The sequence below is a fragment of the Eubalaena glacialis genome, chromosome 13 (genome assembly GCF_028564815.1).
Source record: "Eubalaena glacialis isolate mEubGla1 chromosome 13, mEubGla1.1.hap2.+ XY, whole genome shotgun sequence".
NCBI lineage: Eukaryota > Metazoa > Chordata > Mammalia > Artiodactyla > Balaenidae > Eubalaena > Eubalaena glacialis.
In genome coordinates this window covers 19,027,302-19,054,226 of record NC_083728.1, presented here as the reverse complement: position 1 = coordinate 19,054,226, position 26,925 = coordinate 19,027,302, and the positions used below count along the sequence as shown (strand labels likewise).

General features: G+C 42.8%; 1 protein-coding gene across 2 annotated transcripts in view; it reads right to left on the bottom strand.

The window, feature by feature from the left end:
- CHD6 (chromodomain helicase DNA binding protein 6) overlaps window positions 1-24,546 on the bottom strand; it is a 223,939-nt gene extending 199,393 nt beyond the window's left edge. For both annotated transcript variants that reach the window (XM_061209614.1, XM_061209613.1), the window contains exon 1: window positions 24,488-24,546. The gene's annotated coding sequence lies outside the window, so the exon portion shown is untranslated. The remainder of the gene's footprint in view (window positions 1-24,487) is intronic.
- Between the last annotated feature and the right edge of the window lie 2,379 nt (window positions 24,547-26,925).

Sequence of the window (26,925 nt, the reverse complement as noted above, 5' to 3'; positions counted from 1 at the left end):
GTGGGTAGGCGAGACAGCAAGCAGACGTTTTGGTCTCGGTTGTTTCTAGACTTTAGACTGCCTCCAGCTTAGCTTAAAACATGCATTCTCAATGGGGCAATATCGCCCCAAGGGGGCAAAAACTGGTTCTTGGGGGTTAAAATACCTTACTTGTTATTAAGCAGACATATATGCAGTACATAAACAGATACACTGTATATTTGTGGTATTAAATCTTCATGGGTAGGAGGATGACAATACTAAAAAAAAAAAAAAAAAAAAAAAAGTGTCTAAAAAGCCTCCTTAAAGAAGATGTACAGATTGCCAACAAACACATGAAAGGATGCTCAGCATCACTATTCATTAGAGAAATGCAAATCAAAACTACAATGAGGTATCACCTCACACCGGTCAGAATGGCCATCATCAAAAAAAATCTAGGGCTTTCCTGGTGGTGCACTGGTTAAGAATCTGCCTGCTGGGAGATTGGTTCAAGATGGTGGAGTAGGAGGACATGCTCTCACTCCCTCTTGCGAGAGCACCAGAATCACAACTAACCACTGAACAATCATCGACAGGAAGACACTGGAACTCACCAAAAAAGATACCCCACGTCTAAACACAAAGGAGAAGCCACAATGAGACGGTAGGAGCGGCGCAATCACAATAAAATCAAATCCCATAACTGCTGGGTGGGTGAATTACAAACTGGAGAACACTTATACCACCAAAGTCCACCCAGTGGAGTGAAGGTTCTGAGCCCCACATCAGGCTTCCCAACCTGGGAGTCTGGCAATGGGAAGAGGAATTCCTAGAGAATCAGACTTTGAAGGCTAGTGGGATTTGACTGCAGGACTTCAACAGGACTGGGGGAAACAGACTCCACTCTTGGAGTGCACACACAAAGCAGTGTGCCCATCGGGACCCAGGGGAAGGAGCAGTGACCCCGTAGGAAACTGAACCAGACCTACCTGCTAGTGTTAGAGGGTCTCCTGGAGAAGTGGGGGGTGGCTGTGTCACACCGTGAGGACAAGGACACTGGCAGCAGGAGTTCCGGGAAGTACTCCTTGGAGTGAGCCCTCCCAGAGTCCGCCATTAGCCCCACCAAAGAGCCGGGTAGGCTCCATTGTTGGGTCGCCTCAGGCTAAACAACCAGCAGGGAGGGAACCCAGCCCCACCCATCAGCAGACAAGCTGATTAAAGTTTTACTGAGCTCTGCCCACCACCAGTCCCTCCCATCAGGAAACTTGCAAAAGCCTCTTACATAGCCTTATCCACCAGACGGCAGACAGCAGAAGCAAGAACTACAATCCTGCAGCCTGTGGAACAAAAACCACATTCACAGAAAGATAGACAAGATGAAAAGGCAGAGGGCTATGTACCAGATGAAGGAACAAGATAAAACCCCAGAAAAACAAATAAATGAAGTGGAGATAGGCAACGTTCCAGAAAAAGAATTCAGAATAATGGTAGTGAAGATGATCCAGGACTTCGGAAAAAGAATGGAGGCAAAGATCGAGACGATGCAAGAAATGTTTAACAAAGACCTAGAAGAATTAAAGAACAAACAAACAGAGAGGAACAATACAATAACTGAAATGAAAAATACACTAGAAGGAATCAATAGCAGAATAACTGAGGCAGAAGAACGGATAAGTGACCTGGAAGACAGAATGGTGGAATTCACTGCTGCAGAACAGAATAAAGAAAAAAGAATGAAAAGAAATGAAGACAGCCTAAGAGACCTCTGGGAAAACATTAATTGCAACAACATTCACATTATAGGGGTCCCAGAAGGAGAAGAGAGAAAGGACCCAAGAAAACATGTGAAGAGACTATAGTCGAAAACTTCCCTAACATGGAAAAGGAAATAGCCACCCAAGCCCAGGAAGCACAGAGAGTCCCATACAGGATAAACCCAAGGAGAAACACGCCGAGACCTGTAGTAATTAAATTGGTAAAAATTAAAGACAAAAAAAAATTACTGAAAGCAGCAAGGGAAAAATGATAAATAACATACAAGGGAACTCCCATAAGGTTAACAGCTGATTTCTCAGCAGAAAACTCTACAAGCCAGAAGACAGTGGCATGACATATTTAAAGTGATGAAAGGGAAGAACCTACAACCAAGATTACTCTACCCGGCAAGGATCTCATTCAGACTCGATGGAGAACTCAAAAGCTTTACAGACAAGCAAAAGCTACGAGAATTCAGCACCACCAAACCAGCTCTACAACAAATGCTAAAGGAACTTCTCTAAGTGGGAAACACAAGAGAAGAAAAGGACCTACAAAAACAAACCCAAAACAATTAAGAAAATGGTCATGGGAACATACGTATCGATAATTACCTTAAACGTGAATGAATTAAATGCTCCAACCAAAAGACACAGGCTTGCTGAAGGGATACAAAAACAAGACCCATATATATGCTGTCTACAAGAGACCCACTTCAGACCTAGGGACACATACAGACTGAAAGTGAGGGGATGGAAAAAGATATTCCATGCAAATGGAAATCAAAAGAAAGCTGGAGTAGCAATACTCATATCAGATAAAACAGACTTTAAAATAAAGAATGTTACAACAGACAAGGAAGGACACTACATAATGATCAAGGGAGCAATCCAAGAAGAAGATATAACAATTATAAATATATATGCACCCAACATAGGAGCACCTCAATACATAAAGCAACTGCTAACAGCTATAAAAGAGGAAATTGACAGTAACTGAATAATAGTGGGGGAATTTAACACTTCACTTACACCAATAGACACATCATCCAAACAGAAAATTAATACGGAAACACAAGCTTTAAATGACACAATAGACCAGATAGATTTAATTGATATTTATAGGACATTCCATCCAAAAACAGCAGATTACACTTTCTTCTCAAGAGCACATGGAACATTCTCCAGGATAGATCACACCTTGGGTCACAAATCAAGCCTCAGTAAATTTAAGAAAGTTGAAATCATAGCAAGCATCTTTTCTGACCACAACGCTATGAGATTAGAAATCAATTACAGGGAAAACAACGTAAAAAACACAAACACATGAAACACATGGAGGCTAAACAATATGTTACTAAATAACCAAGAGATCACTGAAGAAATCAAAGAGGAAATCAAAAAATACCTAGAGACAAATGCCAGTGAAAACACGACAATCCAAAACCTATGGGATGCAGCAAAAGCAGTTCTAAGAGGGAAGTTTATAGCAATACAATCCTACCTCAAGAAACAACAAACATCTCAAATAAACAATCTAACTTTACACCTAAAGGTACTAGAGAAAGAAGAAAAAACAAAACCCAAAATTAGTAGAAAGAAAGAAATCATAAAGATCAGAGCAGAAATAAATGAAATAGAAACAAAAAAACAACAGCAAAAACAGCAAAGATCAATAAAACTAAAAGCTGGTTCTTTGAGAAGATAAACAAAATTGACAAACCATAAGCCAGACTCATCAAGAAAACGAGGGAGAGAACTCAAATCAATAAAATTAGAAATGAAAATGGAGAAGTTACAACAGACACCACAGAAATACAAAGCATCCTAAGAGACTACTACAAGCAACTCTACGCCAATAAAATGGACAACCTGGAAGAAATGGACAAATTCTTAGAAAGGTATAACCTTCCAAGACTGAACCAGGAAGAAATAGAAAATATGAACAGACCAATCACAAGTAATGAAATTGAAACTCTGATTAAAAATCTTCCAACAAACAAAAGTCCAGGACCAGATGGCTTCACAGGTAAATTCTATCAGACATTTAGAGAAGAGCTAACACCCATCCTTCTCAAACTCTTCCAAAAAATTGCAGAGGAAGGAACACTCCCAAACTCATTCTATGAGGCCACCATCACCCTGATACCAAAACCAGACAAAGATACTACAAATAAAATTACAGACCAATGTCACTCATGAATATAGATGTAAAAATCCTCAACAAAATACTAGCAAACAGAATCCGAGAACACATTAAAAGGATCATACACCATGATCAAGTGGGATTTATACCAGGGATGCAAGGATTCTTCAGTATATGCAAATCAATCAATGTGATACACCACATTAACAAATTGAAAAAGAAAAACCATATGATCATCTCAATAGATGCAGAAAAAGCTTTTGACAAAATTCAACACCCATTTTTGATAAAAACTCTCCAGAAAGTGGGCATAGAGGGAACCTACCTCAACATAATGAAGGCCATATATGACAAACCCACAGCAAACATCATTCTCAATGGTGAAAAACTGAAAGCATTTCCTCTAAGATCAGGAACAAGACAAGGATGTCCACTCTCACCACTATTATTCAACAGACTTTTGGAAGTCCTAGCCACGGCAATCAGAAAAGAAAAAGAAATAAAAGGAATACAAATTGGAAAAGAAGTAAAACTGTCACTGTTTGCAGATGACATGATACTATACATAGAGAATCCTAAAGATGCCACCAGAAAACTACTAGAGCTAATCAATGAATTTGGTAAAGTTGCAGGATACAAAATTAATGCACAGAAATCTCTTGCATTCCTATACACTAATGATGAAAAATCTGAAAGAGAAATTAAGGAAACACTCCCATTTACCACTGCAACAAAAAGAATAAAATACCTAGGAATAAACCTATCTAGGGAGACAAAAGACCTGCATGCAGAAAACTATAAGACACTGATGAAAAAAATTAAAGATGATACCAACAGATGGAGAGATATACCATGTTCTTGGATTGGAAGAATCAATACTGTGAAAATGACTATACTACCAAAAGCAATCTACAGATTCAATGCAATCCCTATCAAATTACCAATGGCATTTTTTACAGAACTAGAACAAAAAAATCTTAAAATTTGTATGGAGACACAAAAGACCCCACATAGCCAAAGAGGTCTTGAGGGAAAAAAAACGGAGCTGGAGGAATCAGACACCCTGACTTCAGACTATACCACAAAGCTACAGTAATCAAGTCAATATGGTACTGGCACAAAAACAGAAATATAGATCAATGGAACAGGATAGAAAGCCCAGAGATAAACCCACGCACCTATGGTCAACTAATCTATGACAAAGGAGGCAAGGATATACAATGGAGAAAAGACAGTCTCTTCAATTAGTGGTGCTGGGAAAACTGGACAGCTACATGTAAAAGAATGAAATTAGAATACTCCCTAACACCAGACACAAAAATAAACTCAAAATGGATTAGAGACCTAAATGGAAGACCGGACACTATAAAACTCTTAGAGGAAAACATAGGAAGAACGCTCTTTGTCATAAATCACAGCAAGATCTTTTTTGATCCACATCCTAGAGTAATGGAAATAAAAACAAAAATAAACAAATGGGACCAAATGAAACTTAAAAGCTTTTGCAAAGCAAACTACAAACAAGATGAAAAGACAACCCTCAGAATGGGAGAAAATATCTGCAAACGAATCAACAAAGGATTAATCTCCAAAATATATAAACAGCTCATGAAGCTCAATATTAAAAAAACAAACAACCCAATCCAAAAATGGGCAGAAGACCTATATAGACATTTCTCTGAAGAAGACATACAGATGGCCCAGAAGCACATGAAAAGCTGCTCAACATCACTGATTATTAGAGAAATGCAAATCAAAACTACAATGAGGTGTCACCTCACACCAGTTAGAATGGGCAACATCTGAAAATCTACAAACAACAAATGCTGGAGAGGGTGTGGAGAAAAGGGAACCCTCTTGCACTGTTGGTGGGAATGTAAATTGATACAGCCACTATGGAGAACAGTATGGAGGTTCCTTAAAAAACTAAAAACAGAATTACCATATGACCCAGCAATCCCACTACTGGGTATATACCCAGACAAAACCATAATTCAAAAAGAGTCATGTACCACAATGTTCATTGCAGCTCTATTTACAATAGCCAGGACATGGAAGCAACCTAAGTGTCCATCGACAGATGAATGGATAGAGAAGATGTGGCACATATATACAATGGAATATTACTCAGCCATAAAAAGAAATGAAATTTCTTATTTGTAGTTATTTGTAGTGATGTGGATGGACCTATAGTCTGTCATACAGAGTGACGTAAGTCAGAAAGAGAAAAACAAATACCGTATGCTAACACATATATATGGAATGTTAAAAAAAAAAAAGATTCTAATGAACCTAGAGGCAGGACAGGAATAAAGAGGCAGACGTAGAGAATGGACTTGAGGACATGGGGAGGGGGAAGGGTAAGCTGGGACGAAGTGAGAGAGTGGAATGGACATATATACACTACCAAATGTAAAATAGATAGCTAGTGGGAAGCAGCTGCATAGCACAGGGAGATCAGCTCAGTGCTCTGTGACCACCTAGAGGGGTGGGATAGGGAGGGTGGGAGTGAGATGCAAGAGGGAGGGGATATGGGGATATATGTATACATATAGCTGATTCACTTTGTTATATAGCAGATACTAACACAACATTGTAAAGCAATTATACTCCAATAAATGTGTTAAAAAAAAATAAAAAAATTTTTTTTAAAAAATAAAAGTAAAAAGGCTTCTTAAAGGGAGTGATAATGAAAAAAAAAATGTGGAGAAACATTTCATAAAACCTAACTTCCAAGACTCCACATTCAGACGGAAATGGTCTTGTTAGCAAAGCCTTGCCTTTGGTTGGCCTATTTCCCAGGAAGTGTGGGGGGGGGGGAGGGGGGGGAGAGGAGGGAGGGGTAAGCGTTAGGGAGGGCAGGAGCTGGTAAGGGACATGAGCCTAGTGTTCCTAGAGTCCTGGTCAAATACCATCTCATTCTCACCGCCCACCCAATTATTCAAACCAGGGCTCAGGTTTACACAGAAAGATACCGAGTTCAGTTTTGTATGTGGAACACATAGGTGAAGCTGCAGAGTATGTGGTTGGAAATGCGGGTTTGGAGCTCAGAAGAGAATGGGGATGGAAACAAAAGATTTTAGGGTCATCAAGAGCTGAAGCAAGAAAGAAGTGTACCCAGGACGGAGTGTTAAGCAAGAAGGGTAAAGGAGCAAAAGGACACGACCACTAGAATATTTAAAGGTGGGGGTGGGGTAGGGAGGTTCTTAATAGTTAAAAAAAAAATTAAAGCCCCATGAAATATATAGAGACAAGATCATAACAATCAGTGGTCCTCAAGAAATGTCCTCAGAAGACAACTCCTAACTCCTAATGTTTCAGGTGATTTAGAGACAACTATGAAAATCTTTTCCCAAAGTCTCATCAACACTACCACATTCTCTCTTTATTTTTTTAACCATTTTTTAAATTGAAGTATAGTTAATTTACAATTTTGTGTTAGTTTCAGGTGTATAGCAAAGTGATTCAGTTATATATATACGTGTGTGTGTGTGTGTATTCTTTTCCAGATTCTTTTCCATTATCGGTTATTACAAGATATTGAATATCGTTCCCTGTGCTATACAGTAGGTCAACGCTACCACATTCTCTTAATCAGGTACCCAGGCAACCTGAATGGCTTTAATCCTAAAATGGACAGTAACTCTTTGCTTAGGACAAAGCCTCCCCAAGCATCAGGAAGATGTGTACAAGCAGGTCTGCACTGGGTGCTAGGTTCTACCTTAGAACTTTGCCGTCAGTCTAAGAAGGCCAACTCCCAGCCAGTGGTGGGGGGCATGGAAGGAGGTAAACATGGAAGCTGGGCCACAGCATGCTTTTAAGGGGGTTTTCATTCCTATTCCTGAAACCCTGTGACTACCAGATCACACTAATCCATACTGAAAGAAAAGGACACATGACAACTTAATACAACGCATGACCCTTGACTGAATACTAGATCAGGAAAAATAAAGCTAGAGAACAAGTGAATGGTAAGATTTAAATATGCACTACATGTTGGTTTTATGTCAAGTATCCCGAGTGACACGACTTTATTATACTTACGTACCCTTTCTCTCAGAATAAAGAAACAAAAGTATTTAGGGGTGAAGTGTCACAGTGTCTGCAAGGAACTCTCAAAGGATACGGTTTTAAAAAGAACTATATATATAGACAGGAAAAAAGACATAAAGCAAATTTGGCAAAACATTAATCACTGGTGAATCTAGGTAAAGGTGAGATGGTGTTATGGTAAAATTCTCATTAACTTTCTGTAGATTTGACATTTTTTACAATACAAAATGGCAGGGGGGTATAAATCCTGTCAAATATTTTAAAAGTTCTTAATTTCTGTTATGTTCTAACTCCCCTCCATTAGAATACAGAATGAAAAGTTGACACAAAAATGCTTCACAGCATTTTAAAATACTATCCCCATGCATAAATAAATTTATTTGGCAAAGAGAAATTATTTCAAGTGCACAAACCAAGTCAGTTTCTATACCACATCCTGAGTTACTACATAGATTAACAGAATCTGTGTATTATGTTTGAGGTTTACCTTTCACATGTTGTGGAAGGTAAACCTTAAGAATACTTTAAGAGGGGCTTCCCTGGTGGCGCAGTGGTTGAGAATCTGCCAATGCAGGGGACACGGGTTCGAGCCCTGGTCTGGGAAGATCCCACATGCCACGGAGCAACTAGGCCCGTGAGCCACAATTACTGAGCCTGCGCATCTGGAGCCTGTGCTCCGCAGCAAGAGAGGCCGCGATAGTGAGAGGCCCGCGCACCACGATGAAGAGTGGCCCCCACTTGCCGCAACTGGAGAAAGCCCTCGCACAGAAACGAAGACCCAACACAGCCATAAATAAATAAATAAATTAATTTATTTATTTATTTTTAAAAAAAAGAATACTTTAAGAATCTAGGTACTCTATCTAGATTCTTTATTTTAAAGGGTATATTAACACTACTGGGTTTTACACAAATGCCAAGAATTAAAGGCCAACTTAATTATCCGGGCTAATGAGAGACAGTACAGATAAACCAAGTCCATACGAAGACACTGTTTTAATCACTGGATTTTAACTTCCTAAATCTTTAATCAGAACTACAAGGAAGTAAAACTGACCAAGAAGTTTCATCTCCGTCCACTCTCATCCCTAAAGGAATTTCTATTTAATAACAAAAAGGAAAGAAACAAATGAAATAAAAATGCCCTAAGAGCTCAACTATGGGTACTTGAACAAAAGAAAACTGACTTTAATCAAGGCAAATATTTATTGAGAACTTACTACCCACAGATCTCTATGAAGAATTCAAAGTACAAAGACTGGACCTTGCACCCAAGGGGCCACAACTTTATTGGAGAAGACATACAGCAAACTGAAGAACAATAATAATGGTTGACTCTGTCTTCCCTTATCTCTGCTCCCAATGCTTCAATTCAAAGACTTATCTCCTAGCCAGGCCACTGCAATGGCCTCCTCATTCATTAACCGGTTGTCAAGCCTCTCCAAACCACTGGTACTTAAACTTGGATGCATGCTGGACTCACCTGAGAAATTATCAAAAATCCAATGCCTGGGTGTCTCTTCTAGAGAATCTGACTTTCCTGTATGCAGCCTGGGCACCGGCATCTATTTCAAGCTTTCCAAGTGATTCTAATATGCAGCAAAGTTTGAGCGTCACTGTTCTAAACCAATCGCTGCTATGAAGGGTAGAATACAACCTACTCTCCTGCGTTAGAACCTCTGACGATTCCTCATTGCCAACACAAATCTAAACTCCTTACCACGATCTCCAAAGTCTTTCGACACCTCCAACCTACTCCTCTAGCCCTACTACCCACCCAACTCCACCCACAATGAACTAACCATTTGCCTCTGTTCCCTTGCAGGACACTTCCTATGCATAAAGGGCTTTTCAAATCAGACACCAATCCCAGTCTCTGATTATTAAACTCCAAATCAATTTTCAAGAACCAATTTAAAAGTTCCTTCCTTCCAAAAGCCTTCATCAACTCCCCTGGGTAGACGGTTGCTTCCTCTTCTTGCCTTCTAACAAAACTTTGGACATGGCTCTAATTTGACATTTATTATGATGTTTGTAGTAGCAGTTTACATTTCTCTCTCTTTCTTTTTTTTTAATTTTTGGTCGCGTTGGGTCTTCGTTGCGGTGCAGGGCTTTCCCTAGTTGTGGAGAGCGGGAGCTACTCTTCGTTGCGGTGCGCAGGCTTCTCATCGCGGTGGCTTCTCTTGTTGAGGAGCACGGGCTCTAGGTGCGCGGGCTTCAGCAGCTGCAGCACGCAGGCTCAGTAGTTGCGGCACACAGGCCTTAGAGCGCGTGGGCTTCAGTAGTTGCAGCGCATGGGCTCGAGGGCAGCGGTCCCCAACATTTTTGGCACCAGGGACCGGTTTCATGGAAGACAAAACTGGGGGGGGTGGGCAGGGGGATGGTTCAGGCAGTAATGCGAGTGATGGGGAGCGGCAGATGAAACTTCGCTTGCTTGCCCGTCGCTCACCTCCTGCTGTGCAGCCCAGTTCCTAACAGGCCTTGAGGACCCCTGCTCTAGGGCACGTGGGCTTCAGTAGTTGTGGCACACAGGCTCAGCTGTTGTGGCTTGTGGGCTCTAGAGCACAGGCTCAGTAGTTGTGGCACACGGGCTTAGTTGCTTTGCGGCATGTGGGATCTTCCGGGACCAGGGCTCGAACCCGTGTCCCCTGTGTTGGCAGGCGGATTCTTAACCACTGCGCCACCAGGGAAGTCCCTGTCTCTTCTAATAGACTGTGCATTCCTCGAGGGCAGAGACCAAGTGCATTTACCTTCAAGTTCCTAGTGCCCAGTGATGGCTGAAACAAAATGAAAGTTCGATAACTGTTTACTAAATAAATGGGCATCACATACTTGTGGAATAAACTAGTAACAGTACGAGAAAAGACAAAGGCAGTTCAATATGAAACGCCAAGTCAGTTACATAGGCAAAACCTGACTCCAGAAGCGTAGAGGGGAAAGAGGGTGCTTCTGGCACATACAGAGGGGGAAGGCCCCATGAAGACACTGGGACTTATTCTCAATCTCAAAGGAAGGAAAATATTTAGATAGGCCAGAAAACAACGGGCAGAGAATTAGGAGCACGGAAAACAGCAGAGATATGGCCCATCGCACAAGAAAAGCCATTCGGCTCTGCCTTGGGTTTCTTCAAGAGATAACTTTAAAAAAATTTTTTTTTAATTTAAAAAAATTTTAGAAATTAATCATGCTTTTCTTAGTTATTTAAATCTATTTTCTGTCTTCTTATCCTGCTTTATTTTTCTTCCTAGTCCTTACCACCACTTGATACATTACAGTTCTGCATATTCAAATAACCACTAGAACATAAGGTCCCGAAGAGCAGGAACTTGGTTTTGTTTACTGCTGCATCCCCAGGGTTTACATCAGTGCTGGGCACAAAGTAAATGTTCAACACATATTTGCTGAATGGATGAAAGAACATATTTATTATGGCCTCTGATCTGATCTTTCCTTTCACGCAGAGATTGGCTCCCTACCTCACCCAGTCTCCACATATCCAAATCCTGCGTATCCTTCCGACCCAAATAAATGCCCAGTCTGACTCAAAGCCTTCTCTGACTCCCCATCCCTCCCCTTTCTGAACTTCCAAAGCCCTTTATCTTTCTCATCTTGGACACTTTTTATGGGCTACTTCATAATAGCACAATTCTCTGTGTACAGGTATTTATGTATATATATCTTATCGCCCCTGTAAATTCTTCAAGGGCAAGCTCTAGGTCATTTTCCCCCCAGAGCATCGTGCCTTATAGAGTTGCTCAGTAATTCCTACTGAATAAAAGGAAAAATTAAAGGTGGTATTAAACCTTTGATATCTTTTTTCTTTTTTCAGTTGCCCCGGGTCTTAGTTGCAGCTCACGGACTCCTTAGTTGCGGCTCGCCAGCTCCTTAGTTGCAGCAGGTGGGCTCCTTAGTTGCGGCAGGTGGGCTCCTCAGTTGTGGCCCGCGGGGTCCTTAGTTGTGGCATGCGAACTCTTAGTTGCGGCACGCATGTGGGATCTAGCTCCCTGACCAGGAAGCCTGCAGGGAACCCGGGCCCCCTGCATTGGGAGCATGGAGTCTTAACCACTGCACCACCAGGGAAGTCCCAAACCTTTGACATCTTAATATTAACCTCAGAAAGATTAAAATCAGTAATGATTTACCTCCATTCATCTTGGCCTGTGATACCCGATTCTTTAAAATTGTAATATCTAACACTTAAGTCATGCTTTCAATGTGTGAGGTATTGTTCCAAGGCATAACATAAATTAACTCATTTAATCCTCAACAAAACCATATGGGACAGGTATAATCTCCATTTTACAGATGAGGAAACTGAGGCATGGAGAGGGTCACACAGCCAGTGAGTGGCAGAGCTAGGATTCAAACCCAGTGGTCTGGTTAGAGAATCCATGCACTTAACCACTATGCTGGAGTGCCTTACGACTGCTAGGCAGCCTCCTATTCATAAAGCTAAATGTGACCTTCTGAGAAATTTACTCTGAAAATATTAGAGATGCGAGGATATTTACGGCAAGGAACTATCCTCATCACGTGAAAGATGGAATTCCAGAAGGCAGTAAAAGTAGAGAACAGATGACAGAAAAGGAATGGAGGGTGTGCAGCACAACACTGGGAAGGATAAATGCTGTTAAGAGATAGCCTTGGACCTAAAACTGCAGGAGCATCTGTAAGAAGGAACGGAACAGAGAGGTAAACAGAAGCTCTGGCATGAAGTTATCATGGACAGAGCCCATGTTCTAGATGCAGTTGGTACTGAGATGGCGCAGCACAGAGAATGGCAGCAAACCGTACTGCTTAAGAATGTAGGGCTCAAACTGCCTAGGTTACTAGCTCTGAAATTACAGACAAGTAACTCCTTTGCCTGTTTTCTCAACTGTAAAATGGGCTAATATCGGCACTTAGCCACGAGGATCAAGGAGAATAATCCATGTATATTCATCAGGATGGGATTGGTTATGCTGCAGTTAAAATTCCTGTTTAAAAAACTCAGTGGTTTAAAGCATGGGCTTGTTTGCTTACAACACGTAACTACTGCAGATTTTTTTCAGAAAAAAAAAAAGGTATCTGCCTAGAAGTGTCTCACATGACTTCCAGTCAAATTTCAGTATCCAAAGCAAGTCACACAGCCATGCTCAACTTCAAGGCAATGGAGAAGTGCAATCTTACCATGCACCCAAAAGAAAGAGAAGAATATCGACACACATCCCTAACCACCACCACACCACGAAAGAAGCTCAGACCACACCTGGCACACAGTAAGCACCCAATGACTGGCAGCTGCTGTTATTATTATCATGATTATTGAGGGCTCTGGGAAAAACTTATTCTAATAACTCTAAGGCATAAAGCTGAATGAACATGCAGATGTGAAAACAACCTCTCATGCACGTTATTTGCAATAAAGCAAAGGTGAATTTATAAGTATCTCACCGTGATATGATGGAGGGACGTGCCAAAAAGTTTCTAGTAAGCAAAAAGTAGTAAACAAGAGTTACCAAAATAGTACCACTTATTCTGACTCCTTTAAGACATGTAAAATTTCAGTGACAATATCTTTATTTTATTTTGGAGAATATATGAAAATATTATGCAGCCTTTCACAAATTCACTTCTAATCTCAGAGCACTCCTTCCCCTACTCTCCCTGTAAGTTCTTAAGTGAAATCCTCCTGTGTGGGTTTTTAGGACCCTAAGCATCAGAGTTAGGGAAAGAGTCTTATTTAGTGAAATGAGAGTTGAATTCTAATCCTTACTTGACTATAAACCAGTTCTATGACCTACCAAAATTTTTGACTAGGACACAACTAGTTACTCTGTTCCATCATCCATAAGATGACAATATTGACTAGATGGCCTCTGAAATCCCTTCCAACTCTACTCTTCTGCAATCCTGAGAAACCAGAAAGAAGCTCTGGTTTAGCAGAATCTAGTTAAGATGCTGAATCATGTAAGACTTGACAACACTTTAATCTTAAACTAGAAATAACTGCCACAACCACAGCTATGATGGTAGCAACAGAGCTTAGTTCAAGAGTGAACAACGGAAGAAAAGTCATGAGCACCCGGGGAGAGCCCTGCTAGCATGAAATGTTGCAGGAAGAGCAGATAAGGGTGGACAGAGTATGACTGTATGTGTAAATAAGGAGTCTGGTATTTGAGCATGGTTTATGAAATCAGTCTTTTAGTAACATCTCATACCACATTCCAGCCGTAGCTCTGCAAATCAGTGAAGGTGACAGGAACAAACCTGAAGCAAAGAGCCTCCAAAACTTCAAGACTTGGGATCTGTCAACTACCAGATCTCAATTCCAACAGACTGGGTTTTCCAATTCCTTAAGACCCCAAAGCAGTAATCCAAATATGTGCCTAGAGATCAAGAACTTGAAATCCTTTGGAGAAAGTCAAACAAAAGAGCTCAAAGCTGCATGTTACAAAATGTTAAGCTCTCCCAATCAGTGATACTTGTGTCTCAGTTAAACAGTAGCCCCTGCCCATACAATCTACCATATACATTAACTCACTCTGAGAGTATCAGACTGTCCCCTACAACAGAATTAAAGGGAAAACAGTGCTGCTTTTTAATGAACACCAATGGAAAACAATACAACATTAATTCATGCCATAAACAAAGCACGAGACACTGCTGCATCAGTAATTTTGCTCTTCCTGCAGCCCTATTTATGATCTTTAAGAAGCCTTCTGATTCTAACATCTGTGAGTGTATAAAGCATATGGGGACACTCCTTACTGTCTCTCGTGCTTCAAGAGTCACTGCTAAATGACTAAAAATCTCCTGCTTGAAAACTTAAAACCTGGCAAATAAATTTAATAAAATTACAATATGTTTAGAAAGATCCATTTTATTATGTCTAGACAGCATTCTAAAAAGCTATAATTCTACATGTGGATCTTCATTTACTTCTATAGCCATATTTCCTTCCACTTGTCAATCACAAAATAATTTCCAGTTCTACAATGGATATTAATCAATATATTAGAATCAGTGCTATCCGTGATTTTAATGAGTTTAAAATTTGAAGTACAAGTAGATGGGGCTGGAGGCAGGGAAGCATATACAGCCCTGAATGAGTGAAAGAAATCCTTTCTTCTAACAAATCAATTTTTAAATATATTGGAAGAGGACAGAGGATAAGGCTCAATCCTTCAAGGGAGCTTTGGTGAATATTATTAAAAACAAAGATTATACTTTTATAAACTGAAAAACCATCCTCTAAGTAAGCTGGTAAACCAGAAATACTTTACATAGGAAAAATCTCCATGAACTAGTCTAAAGTAATGAGAACCCTCAATAACCAGCGTTTTATATTGAGAATTAAATATTACACTTAAAAGCTGCCTGTGTTAAATCTTTATATGAAAGAAAAAAGCTTCAGCAGTCATGCTGAAAGACATGCATGTTAGTCACAGCCATGAAGGGTCATAAGGCCTCGCTGGAAGAGCTACCTTGGTATTTGCAACACCTTACAGGACACAGATATAAATTTATTTTCTGATCCTATTATTTTCTTAATATCAAATCAACTTTTAGATAAAAATAAATAGGTAAGCATAAATGGAAAAAATAGTGCTAAACTTTATTATATGATTTGTTTAGTCTCATTTTAGCCTAAAGGACAGTCTTCTCTCATATTGTATTTTCCTTTCTAAGTGACAAGAAAAAAAAAGTCCACTATTTTCCCCACAAAGCGGGGGGCAGGGGGGGCAGGGGTTTTAAAGGGTCTAGAGTTGTGCTGTCAAATGCCAGAGCCACTAGCCATATGTGGCTATTTAAACTTAAATTCACGGATATTAAATAAAAATTTAAATTCTGTTTCTCAGTCATACTAGCCACCTTTTAGGCACTTCAAAAGCCACACGTGACTTGAAGTCCTGCATAGATATAGGACATTTTACATCATAGCACAGAGTTCTACTGGACAATGATGATCTAGAACAATGTTTCTCAAATTTAAAGGTACACAAAATCATCAGGATAGTTTGTTATTAACACATACTACTGGGTCTCCACCCCGGGTAGTTTATTTATGTGGTCTGGACTGGAGCCCAAAACCTGCATTTCTAACAAGCTCCAAGATGATACTGATACTGCCTATCATCTTGAGTAGTCCTCTCTATGGTAAAGGACCAGCTTTTGTTTTTTCCTAATCCACCATTGACCAATACTTTTATAAAATACTAGAAAAGTTAATTATCAGGAAAAAATACTTTAAACAAGGACTATACCATAAACTTATACTTTTTAAATTATCAGATTCAACAAATCGTTTTTCTAAAAAATGTAGTAAAAGCAGCTAAATACCTTCTCTCAAGTTCTGAACTTACCTCATTGCAGACAGGTAACAAACAGTTCACAGACCTGCACAGATCCAGACTAAGTGTGAGTAGCCCTGATCTAGAAGAACTTTTTTTTTACGATAATCTTTTTGGAGCTGGTCATTAATGATCTCTTTCATTATCCTCTACCATTTCCTCAAGGTATTTTTACAACTCAAGGCAAAAATGTTATTTCCATTAAGCAGAAACCTCCCCCCTGCCCAGTCCCTTAAAATGATAATATACAGGGTCTGCTCAAAGAAACAACCTGACAGGTCATCATTTATGTGATCCAAATCTGTCACATGGTCAACAAAGATGATGGCTTGACTTTTTCATGCTAACCCAAGGTTGAATAGACTGCTAACACTGCAAAAGTTGGTAAGCCAAGATACACAATGAACATTGATAGAGTCTCTGCGTTAAATCACAGAAAATTTCTTTCAGTAAATAAAATCGACGATCTGGACCTACCTTTCCAGACACAATCCTTAAAAGGATTTCTTATGACTACTGATGGTTTCCCCAAACCCAAAATGAACAGTCCAGGTACGTTTCTTTACTCTTGTATACTTAGGGAAGGAACACATCAAACAGAATCCCCTTTTAGGACTCAATGTCCTTCAGCAAACTATCTAAAGCTTAGGTGTTTTCCTCAATCCATATACCAAACCAAACAAACTGATTTTTCTTCTACTCAACTTCTGGTCTGGCCCAACAGATGGACTTCTGTGAGAAAATCTCCAGGATAACTTCAGGTCGGCCACTTCCTAGAGACTACTCTCAAGAATTTTCTTATTGCTCTACAGTTTTGTTTTACCAGTTTGTTTGACTATTACTTAAATAAATTATAAAATGAGGCTCTGAGAACTTTAATATGTGATCCTTTTTCCTACAGTAATATCTGGTTTAACAGAACTCCACATATATGCATGTTCTGTATAAAATAAGGTTACATGCTCAACTAGACATTATTTTAAGAAAAATACCACTTAAAATTAACAACATTAAAAGTTACAAGGTATATATCTCATATAACACCTGGGGAATATAAAAATGGGGGGAGATTTGTTTTTTTTTTAATGTACTGTTTTAACCATTTTTTAAAATAAATTTATTTCTTTACTTATTTTTGGCTGCGTTGGGTCCTCGCTGCTGCACAGCGGGCCCTCCCCAGCTGCGGCGAGTGGGGGCCACTCCTCATTCCGGTGGTGTGCGGGCTTCTCACTGCGGTGGCCTCTCCTGCTGCGGAGCACGGGCGCGCGGGCTTCAGTAGCTGTGGCTCACAGGCTCCAGCGCACAGGCTCAGACCCGCGTCCCCGGCACTGGCAGGCGGATTCCCAACCACTGTGCCACCAGGGAAGCCCCATCTTTCTAACTGTTCTGCTTACAGTGTCAGAAAGAAAACCCTTTTCCTCCTAACATATCGAATGAAGCACTAACAGAATGAGTAAGAAGTAGAATCCAAAGCAAGATAATATCAGGAGCTCCTGCCATGGCCACCCCCTCCAGTCCCATCTGCAGAGGCAGATGGCTGAGACGGAGAGGCCCAGGACCCTCTAAGATTGTCTTGTCACCTGCTCCAACCTTCACTCTATCAGGCTGCGTGGGCAAAGGCATCGGAACAGCTTTCCATGTATAACAATAAGGTAGGGAAGCATTTGGGGTTAACCCTTGCCTGGATGTCACCCTGAAGGATGCAGAAGGACTTCCCCAAGCCTAGGCCAACTGATCCAGACTGAGACTGCAGGAACTGCTAAAGGGTAAAAAAGGCCCAAAGAAGTCAGCCTCTGGGCAAAAAGATTTTGCTCAAACAAAACAACTGTTTTGTAAGGACCTAAATCAATGACCCTTAATATTATTTTTACACGCAGGTGGGAAGAGATGGGGGAGAGGAGAAGGTGGGGGCGGGGGGCGACCACAAATCCCTTTAAGAATCATAAGAAATGATGGACTGGCTTCCCATAAACATGCACACACAAACAGTATTTTCCATACTATTTTGGGCAGTTCACAGATGAGCTAAAGACTCCCTTGGTGCCCATGGATCACAGGATAAAAAGCATCAACCTAAATAGGTAGGAACCAAAGGTCAGTGTTACAATAGCTAGACCTTCGTTTAACCTGAAGCTTGACCTTTTACAGAAAGACAATTTTAGAATTTAAAAATATAGATATTCCAAAAATAAAATGCCTTGATCACATAGTTGTACAAGAAAATTCAAAATATATTGAAATTTTACTGATAATATATTTGATCCATAAAATTAGATCAGTGAAAACTCCCTACAAGAATCTTTAATAAAGGAGTAAAAAAAAGTAGACAAACAGAAATCTCCCTTGGGAATTCCCTGGTGGTCCAGTGGTTAAGATTCCACACTTCTACTGTAGGGGGCACGGGTTCGATCCCTGGTGGGGAACTAAGCGCCCGCATGCCGCCCCGCCAAAAAAAAAAAAAAAAAAAGAGAAAAAGAAATCTCCCTTTACTCTTTCACAAAATTCAAACATGCACCCATCACTTTGTAAGTGTTTGGATTCATGTCCTGAAGTTATCTTAAAATTCTGCTTCCCAGTTTTCCTGAAATTTTCAAACACTGTCTCAGTATGTTAAGTTCTTTTTCTTTGCTAAAAATTTTAAGTCCTTCATTATTACTATAAAGAAAAAGGTTCATCAATTTTTAAAAACTCCTCCATATGAGCTATTGGGGCTTCCCTGATGGCGCAGTGGTTGAGAATCTGCCTGCCAATGCAGGGGACACGGGCTCGAGCCCTGGTCTGGGAAGATCCCACATGCCGCGGAGCAACTAGGCCCGTGAGCCACAACTACTGAGCCTGCGCGTCTGGAGCCTGTGCTCCGCAACAAGAGAGGCCGCGATAGTGAGAGGCCCGCGCATCGCGATATAGAGTAGCCCCCGCTCGCCGCAACTAGTGAAAGCCCTCGCACAGAAACGAAGACCCAACACAGCCAAAAAAAAAAAAAAAAGATCTATTTATGTCATATATTATCAAAGATCCTAACAGTCTCAATGGCAAATGACACAAAGAATAAAAGTAGGAGAATGTAAGGAATCACTATTACAAACTAGAAAAACCAACTAATACAGGTACCACAAGCAAAACTAAACATTTTTCTCTGGATTTTATGCAAATAATCTGGTTCAGAAATTGGAAAAGAGGTGGATATTTTAAAATAACTCCGGTTTACTACCTTCAAGACTTTTATGGAAGTAACAGAATTTCTCATGAGCCTCCACAAAAGCCTCCACAAAATGAACTAAAGAGAAGAACATTTTGGCAAGAAAAAACTGACTGCATTCTCTCTCTGCACTTCATGGTTATTACTGTACTAGGCTAACTGTGAACTCCTAAGTGCCCTAGAAAGACCTCTCCTACACCATGGAGACAAGGGGGGGCCGGGTGCCCTCACTGTATTCCAACTTGCCTCTTCAGTGACAAATTCTCGAAATGGAGAAGTAAAAATGGACGGGTGTACAGAACTCACGCAAAGTGTGCTAGTTAATCTAGTACCATACCACGAAAGCATGACAGCACACCCCAGCTTTTTAAGAAATCTTTAGAGAGTGCTGGTGGTGAAAAGAATATGTGCTTTGGATCGAGATGACGTGGGTTCAAATTCTGACTCTAACCTGAACCAGCTTTGTGGCCTTGAACAAGTTACCTCATTTCTTTGAGCTGCAGACCATGGAGCTCATTGGAGTGGCTAAGAAAACAGCGATATTTTTTCTCATCCCTGTAGTCCCAGCACCTGGCTAAGTGCTGGACACAGACCAGGTATTCATTCATTCAATGCTAGTATTTTTGCTTCCCTCACAAATGTGTTATATTCTACTGCAAACAAAAATGTTCTCTAGGGAACAGATATCTAAGCTCTAGCTATTTTCTATGTATTTCGAAGAGTTTTCAATATAGTAATAACCTGGTACAGGGGAATGCAGGCAGTCCCGTGGAATCCACTGTAGCTTTTCGCCTGAATTAGACTAAAGCTTTGTATGAAGGATGGAAGCATAAAGAGAAATACTAAATAATTTTTAAAAATACAACGATTTCGGGGGAGAGGGATAAATTAGGAGTTTGAGATTAACAGACACACACTAGTATATATAAAATAAACAAGGACCTACTGCATAGCACATGGAACTATATTCAATATCTTGTAATAGGGCTTCCCTGGTGGCGCAGTGGTTGAGAGTCTGCCTGCTAATGCAGGGGACACGGGTTCGAGCCCTGGTCTGGGAGGATCCCACATGCCGCGGAGCGACTGGGCCCGCGAGCCACAACTACTGAGCCTGCGCGTCTGGAGCCTGTGCTCCGCAACAAGAGAGGCAGCGATAGTGAGAGGCCCGCGCACCGCGATGAAGAGTGGCCCCCGCTTGCCACAACTAGAGAAAGCCCTAGCACAGAAACGAAGACCCAACATAGCAATCAATCAATCAATAAAATAAATAAATCTTTAAAAAAAAAAAAAAAAATCAGCTAAATTTATTAAAAAAAAAAAAAATCTTGTAATAACCTATAATGAATAAGAATCTGAAATATATATATGTATATATAACTGAATAGTTTTGCTGTACACCTGAAACTAACACATCATAGTGAATCAACTATACTTCAATTAAAAGAAAATTTTCAAGAAACTCACTAATGGAGGTATGTTTTCTCTTAAAAGTAGTTGTTACCAGTTATTACCCAAAGTTTTATTTATTTATTTTTCATCCTGCTGGCGCCTGAGCTTATGTACATGAAATAAAATGGTATTGTTGGACAACTTAAAAAAAAAAGATTTCAAACCCTGCTACACTGGAGGGACGAGAGAACAGGGTGAGAACATACTCTCCTCAGTTGATTTAGATACTGTCATTGTCCTAGATACTGTCATTGTCACATACCAAAGATATTTATGCAGGTAGAATCCTTAAATCCTAAAACCGGTTCAAAAGGGTTCAGAACATGAATCCATGTGTGACTCCACCTGGTTATTACAAAGTCTTCCCATGAAAGTTGAAAAACATAGGCACCTGCAGTGAGAATCAAGCCTGAGGTTGTGGAACCCTTTTTCCTCATGGTTTAACACAGGAAGACATAACCACAAACTCTGCTTGGGGCATTTTCCTGACCCCCAGGGCAGCATTTAGGAGAAATGGAAAAGCTGGTGAGGTCGGGGAAGGCCAAGGTCAAGAAGGGGGGGGGGGGGGCGGTGGTCACAGGGCTGGACGAGGGGCAGACAAGGCTGGGGGCTCAGAAGGAAGAGGAGGAAAGTGGCCAGAGCTCTGATTCTGAGGAGTTTAAGCTGCACTCTTGCCCCCACTGGTCACCACGTGGTCACCTCTGGGGACAGTAACTTGGGAGGCAGCATTTGTGGTGATGTCCCATCAGCACCTCACACACAGCACGTCCTTCTGCCGGCCCTGCTCCTCTCCAGGGCCCCCCAAGCCAGGACACCCCCAGTCTGCCCATTTCTCCCCACTGCGGCCCCTCCCATACAGGCCACCAACATCTTGCCCGACCACTGGTCACTCTCCCTCGGCTCCCTCCTGCCCTCTGGCCACCATAGTCCACCCCTCCCCAGCAGCCAAGGGATCTTTCTAGAAAGCCAGTTGGACAAGCCCTTCCTTGCTTGGCCTCTGCAGCACTCTGAATGAAGTCTCAGCCTCTTATCACATCTCCAGCTGCTTTCTGGCTCCACCCTCCCGACACCCGCCCTGCCCTGCCCCCGCTGGCCTCAGAGCCTCTGCCCCAAGCCATATATCCATCCAAGAATACTGAAAAACGTCTTCGAAACTTCTCTAATTCAGAGATCCCCAAGACACAGTAGCCCAAGGGCCTGTTGTTTCCGATAGGTTTTCTGTAATATAATAGCAAAACTCACAAATGAGATGTAGTTTCTAAAGAGATAAGATTCTGCTTCAGATTTTCTTTGGTATTTGAAATAGTTATGAGAAAAGTAAATCAATAAATACAAAAAACGAACTGCCAAAGAATCTTCCAGAAATGTAGTAACGTTACTTGTGGCCTCCCACTTCACTTTCAACTGGCCAATTTCTCCTGTGATTTGCCTGAAGTAATACACTGATGAGTTCAGAGAACTTTGGACTATACTAATAATAAATTATAAAAATAATTAGAAAGCTATAGAACATTAAAAAGTTGTGGGAAAATGATCATATTCCAAGACTTTGTAGTGCTATAACAGAAGAGCTAAATGTAAAAAGCAAAAAAATAACTGCAGTATAAAAGATGAGACTCCAGGCAGACTGTAATACTGCGATGAGACACAGCTAATTTCACAACAGATCTAGATTTACTTTGCCCATGGCCACACTACAGCAAGAACAGTATCATAGTCTGGTTACTATAAGGGAGAGTCCAAAGTTAGCAAAAAAAAAAAAAAAAAAAAAAAAGGGCAGGGGGGGGAATTGTAAAGGCTGGCTTTTAATAGCCCATTAATCAAGAAAAAAGTTTAAATAATTCATCATAATTCATCTAGGAAATCTGCCCTGGGACAGAAAAGAAGTCCAAAATTAACCTTTTTACAACTCCACATTTTCCCAGGCCTTTTGTTACAGTCATGCATTGCTTATATGAAACCACCTGTTCTGGTTGGCATAAACCCTTTTACTTGACATTTCACGCCTAATCATTTTATCACACATGGATCTCAAACCTTCTCTCTATTCCCAGAGAGCCACAAAGTTTAGAAGAACTATCTCCCTGAGGTTGCCAACCTGATCTTCCAATTTGGAATACCAACAGATTCTCCTGTGCCATGCACAGTCGATGGGTACAAATCCCCAGTAAGAAAGATAGCTCATAATTAGCCCTGGGAACACAGCAGAGTGGCCCTTGTCTGGACTCTTCCAGGGGTCACAAGAATATCCCCTTAAAGTACGTCGAAATTTGGAGCCTACCGGGATGGTATTCCTATAAGCCATTTGAGAAACAATAGTCGAATCTCAGGCAATACTGCAAACACTCTAAAAATTGTAAAAAATTTTAAATGGGTATTTTCTCCGTTCATGGATCTGCTACACCAGAAATGAGCAGTGTGGAGAATAAGGTGCACACACAGTCCCAAAGATGCCTGGAGATGCCAAGGATTCACTAGAAACCTTGGCCGGACTACTAATGGTCCATAAACCCTAATTTGGAGATCACGGGCCTACAGGTTCAAAATTGAATTATACTGCCTTATTAGATCACACACTACCGAAACCACAGTCACATCAATCATAACTGGAACTAGGAACACTTTAGGTACACAAATACGAGTCTGCTTATGCATTTTTAATTGGATCAAATAAAACAAGCTGCAAACAAACTCAAATTTCAATTATCTCACTAGTGAGGGGATTTCCTAACAGCGTCTTTTTAAAAACCAAGTAGCTGCCAACCCTCTGCACATCTGACAGGCATGTCTCTGGAAATTTGGGAACAGACTCCGTTACTTCTCAACAGCGAAGGAAATAAACACCCTGAAGGGGACAGATTCCGTTTTTGTTTTTGTTTTTTAAGGCTCAAACATGCAATCTAATAATGCACAAAACTTGGCTGCGGGGTTGCTGGACATCTCCAGGGTTCCAATTCTCGGGGCGAGTGCGCGCTAGTGCGTAAGAAGGGGGCGGAGGGGGTGCGCGCTCGGAGGACGCGCCGGGGCCCCCGCCCCCTCCCGGAGCAGCAGCCTGGCACCAGCCCACCCTCCTCCACCCCTGCAAAGAGACGCAGGACGCCAATAGTGCAACTTCTCCGCGGGGGCGGCGGCGGGAATAGCGGTCACCCCCGCCCCGCCGCTGCACGGCCGGGGGTCTCTCCTCGGCCGGGCCCCGGGGAGGCGGGAGGGAAGGGGGAGCCCTCCGCACGCCCCGCTCCCGCACGCCTGGCCCGGGGCCGGGGGCTGCCTGGACCCCCAACCCTCCGCGCGGCCCGCAGCGGCGCACTCCCAAGGACAGCCGCCCGGCCTGAGCGCGAGGCGGAGCGGAGCGCGGCGGAGGCCGGCCCCTCGCCTCAGGCCTCAGGCCGCCGCCTGCCCTCCGCCAGGCCGCCCGCCGCCGGCCCCGCTCGGACCCCGGCCCGGCCGGGCCTCGGCACCGCCGCATCCCCTCATCCTGGCTTCATTCATAGGGGCACCACAGCCCGGCCGGCGGTGCGGGGCCGGGGACCCGCGGACAAGACCGACCCGCCGAGGCCGGGGAGGAAAATAAAAAGTTAAGAGAAGAACTTACCTAAAATGGCTCCTGCAGCAGCCAAAATACAAACAGCTATTATTTGGTGAAGTTTAGCTCAGACACCCTGCAAGGACACCCTAACCCGGCTCGGGCCCGCCTTCCCTGCCATGCCATTGGGCTTCACCGGCCCAAAACACAGAGTCATTGGTCAGCCTGGCTGCCGCTCAGACGGAAGCCCATGTCAAGCTTGCTTGCAGGGGCGAGTGATGGGCTCGCTCCATTGTGCTCGTATTTGCATGGATGTGATAGCGGCGCTGATTGGCCGGCGCCGGGGCCGCCCCGCCCCCTGCCTCGCGCCCCCCGCCTTGGAGACGCCGCTGCGCGCGGCCCCGCCCCCCGGGACAGAGCGGCGCGGCCACGGGGGCGGGGCGGGGCCGGGGTCCTGCGGGCCGAGGGGGCGGGGCGGGGTCCTGCAGCCGCCGACAGCGGGCAGGGGGCGGGGACCTGGAGCGCGCGCGCGCGGGCGGGGCGGGGGTTCAGCCAGCAGGTGGAGGTCTCTTAGGTAGCGGGCTAGCCATATGGAAAACCCTGGGCTGGCGTCTCCGGGGCTGGGAGAGGTTGTGACTGGGGTGCCGCGACAGAGAGATTCCGCTGGGGCCGAGGTCCCGTTGGTCAGGAAAAGAAGATGCCGAGAAGCCAGGCGAAGAGCCAAGGAGCCCCGAGCTCTGTCTCCAGCCTCATCCCTGCCGCTCCTCCTGGCTCCCGGGCACTCCTGGCACACGGGCTTCTTCCCAAGGACCCCCCGCACACCCGGGGAGTTTTCAGCCCCGGGGGTCTTGCGGCGCCTTGGATATACCTCCGTAAAATCAGGTGTCGAGCTATGGTGTGTTTATGTTCAGGCCTGTCTCCCTCACCATCCTTGTAGCATCCTCAAGGACAAGGCCCAGCATATGGCAGTGATTCAACTAATTGTTTAATATTCTTTAATTCGTTCGTTAGTAGCTAATTTTTGAATGCCCACTAAATGCCAGGCATTGATCTAAGACAGGAGATACAGCGGTCAATAAGACAAAGACCTTGCTCTCGTGGAATGGACCTGCTAAGGGGAAAGAAAGACAATAAACAAATACAAGGGGAGAGGTAGTGATAAATGTTATAAAGAAAATAGATGCAGGCAGAGAGGAATGGGGAGTTGGGCCTGTCTGGCTGAGTACTCTGTATGGCATCCATTACTGCCCCCCTCCCAGATGTGGCAGTCACCTCACCACCTTACCCCCTGCTTGCCCCCTCACAGGTGTTTCCTTAACACCCACAAAAAAAAAAAAAAAATGGTTGGCTTCTGACTGTGGAGGCTCATTTTACCTTAATTAAAGTAGGAATGATCTGAGTCCTGATGATTCCAAGAGCTGTTTGTCTGATACTTTTAAGATGAACATGGTTTGACTTTGTCAGAGGTAGCTGTAATGATTTAGCAGAGCCTTACTGCACCCCCAGAGAGAGGATATTTTTAGTGTCTTTGAAACCCCAGCATTCCTATGATTTTCATGCCATGGCCCTATCTCTCTTCTGAGGACCACTTCTTCACTTCTCCTCAGACACCAGAGATTTCTCCAGTTTGAAAATACAAAGATAGCAGCCCCCGCCCCCCGCCACCTGTCTACCTCACCTGTGCACATTTCTTTCATTTGACTCAAGACTGGCCAAGATGTATCACGGTCCTCCCCTCCTCCCTCCTCTTTCTTCCTTCGTTACACAAATATTTATTAAGCACCACCTATGTTCCAGGTTTGTTCTAGACATTAAACAAGGCAGACGACATCTCTGACCTCAGGGAGCTTATAGTCTAGCTGAGGACAAGGCGGAGTTTGACACATGGATCCTGAAGAGCTCCAGTCCTGCCGAGCTGCTGGGAATGAGTATGCAGAGAGCTGCTTGTCCCCGCTGACTCACGGGGATAGCGGACTTGCCCTCCTGAACCAGCGGCTGCAGGGGCTGAAACAGGACCAAACAGCTGGTAGCTACATCCTCTTCAGTCTGACACCAGGATCAAGGGTCTAAAACTGCTCATGGGACTTGGGTTTGTGAACTTTAGCTTCTGGAAAGGTGCTGGGAGCAGAGTTATATCAGAGGCAGACTTGGTGAGTCCAACATGGGAGTCGAGTGGCCCTCCTTTCACACAATCAAATCCTGTGCCCACAAAAGATGACATAGCACAAATGAGGTGGGGGAGGAATGGGACTCCAGGCAGAGGGAGGAGAGTGTGTATGCCAAAGCATAAAAGCAAGGACAGTGTTGTGAGGTGTGGGAGGGGGAGGGGGGAGGGAGGTAGATTTGTCAGTAATTCCTGTTCTTAAACTTGAGAAAAGTCAGTAGCACATAAGAAATTAAACACACGCAAAGACACAAATGTTATATCACTAAACAAGAAATCAATAGGAATGCATGATTGATTCACAAATGAATGGTACAGGTACAAGCAAAGGAAAGATTTGGTA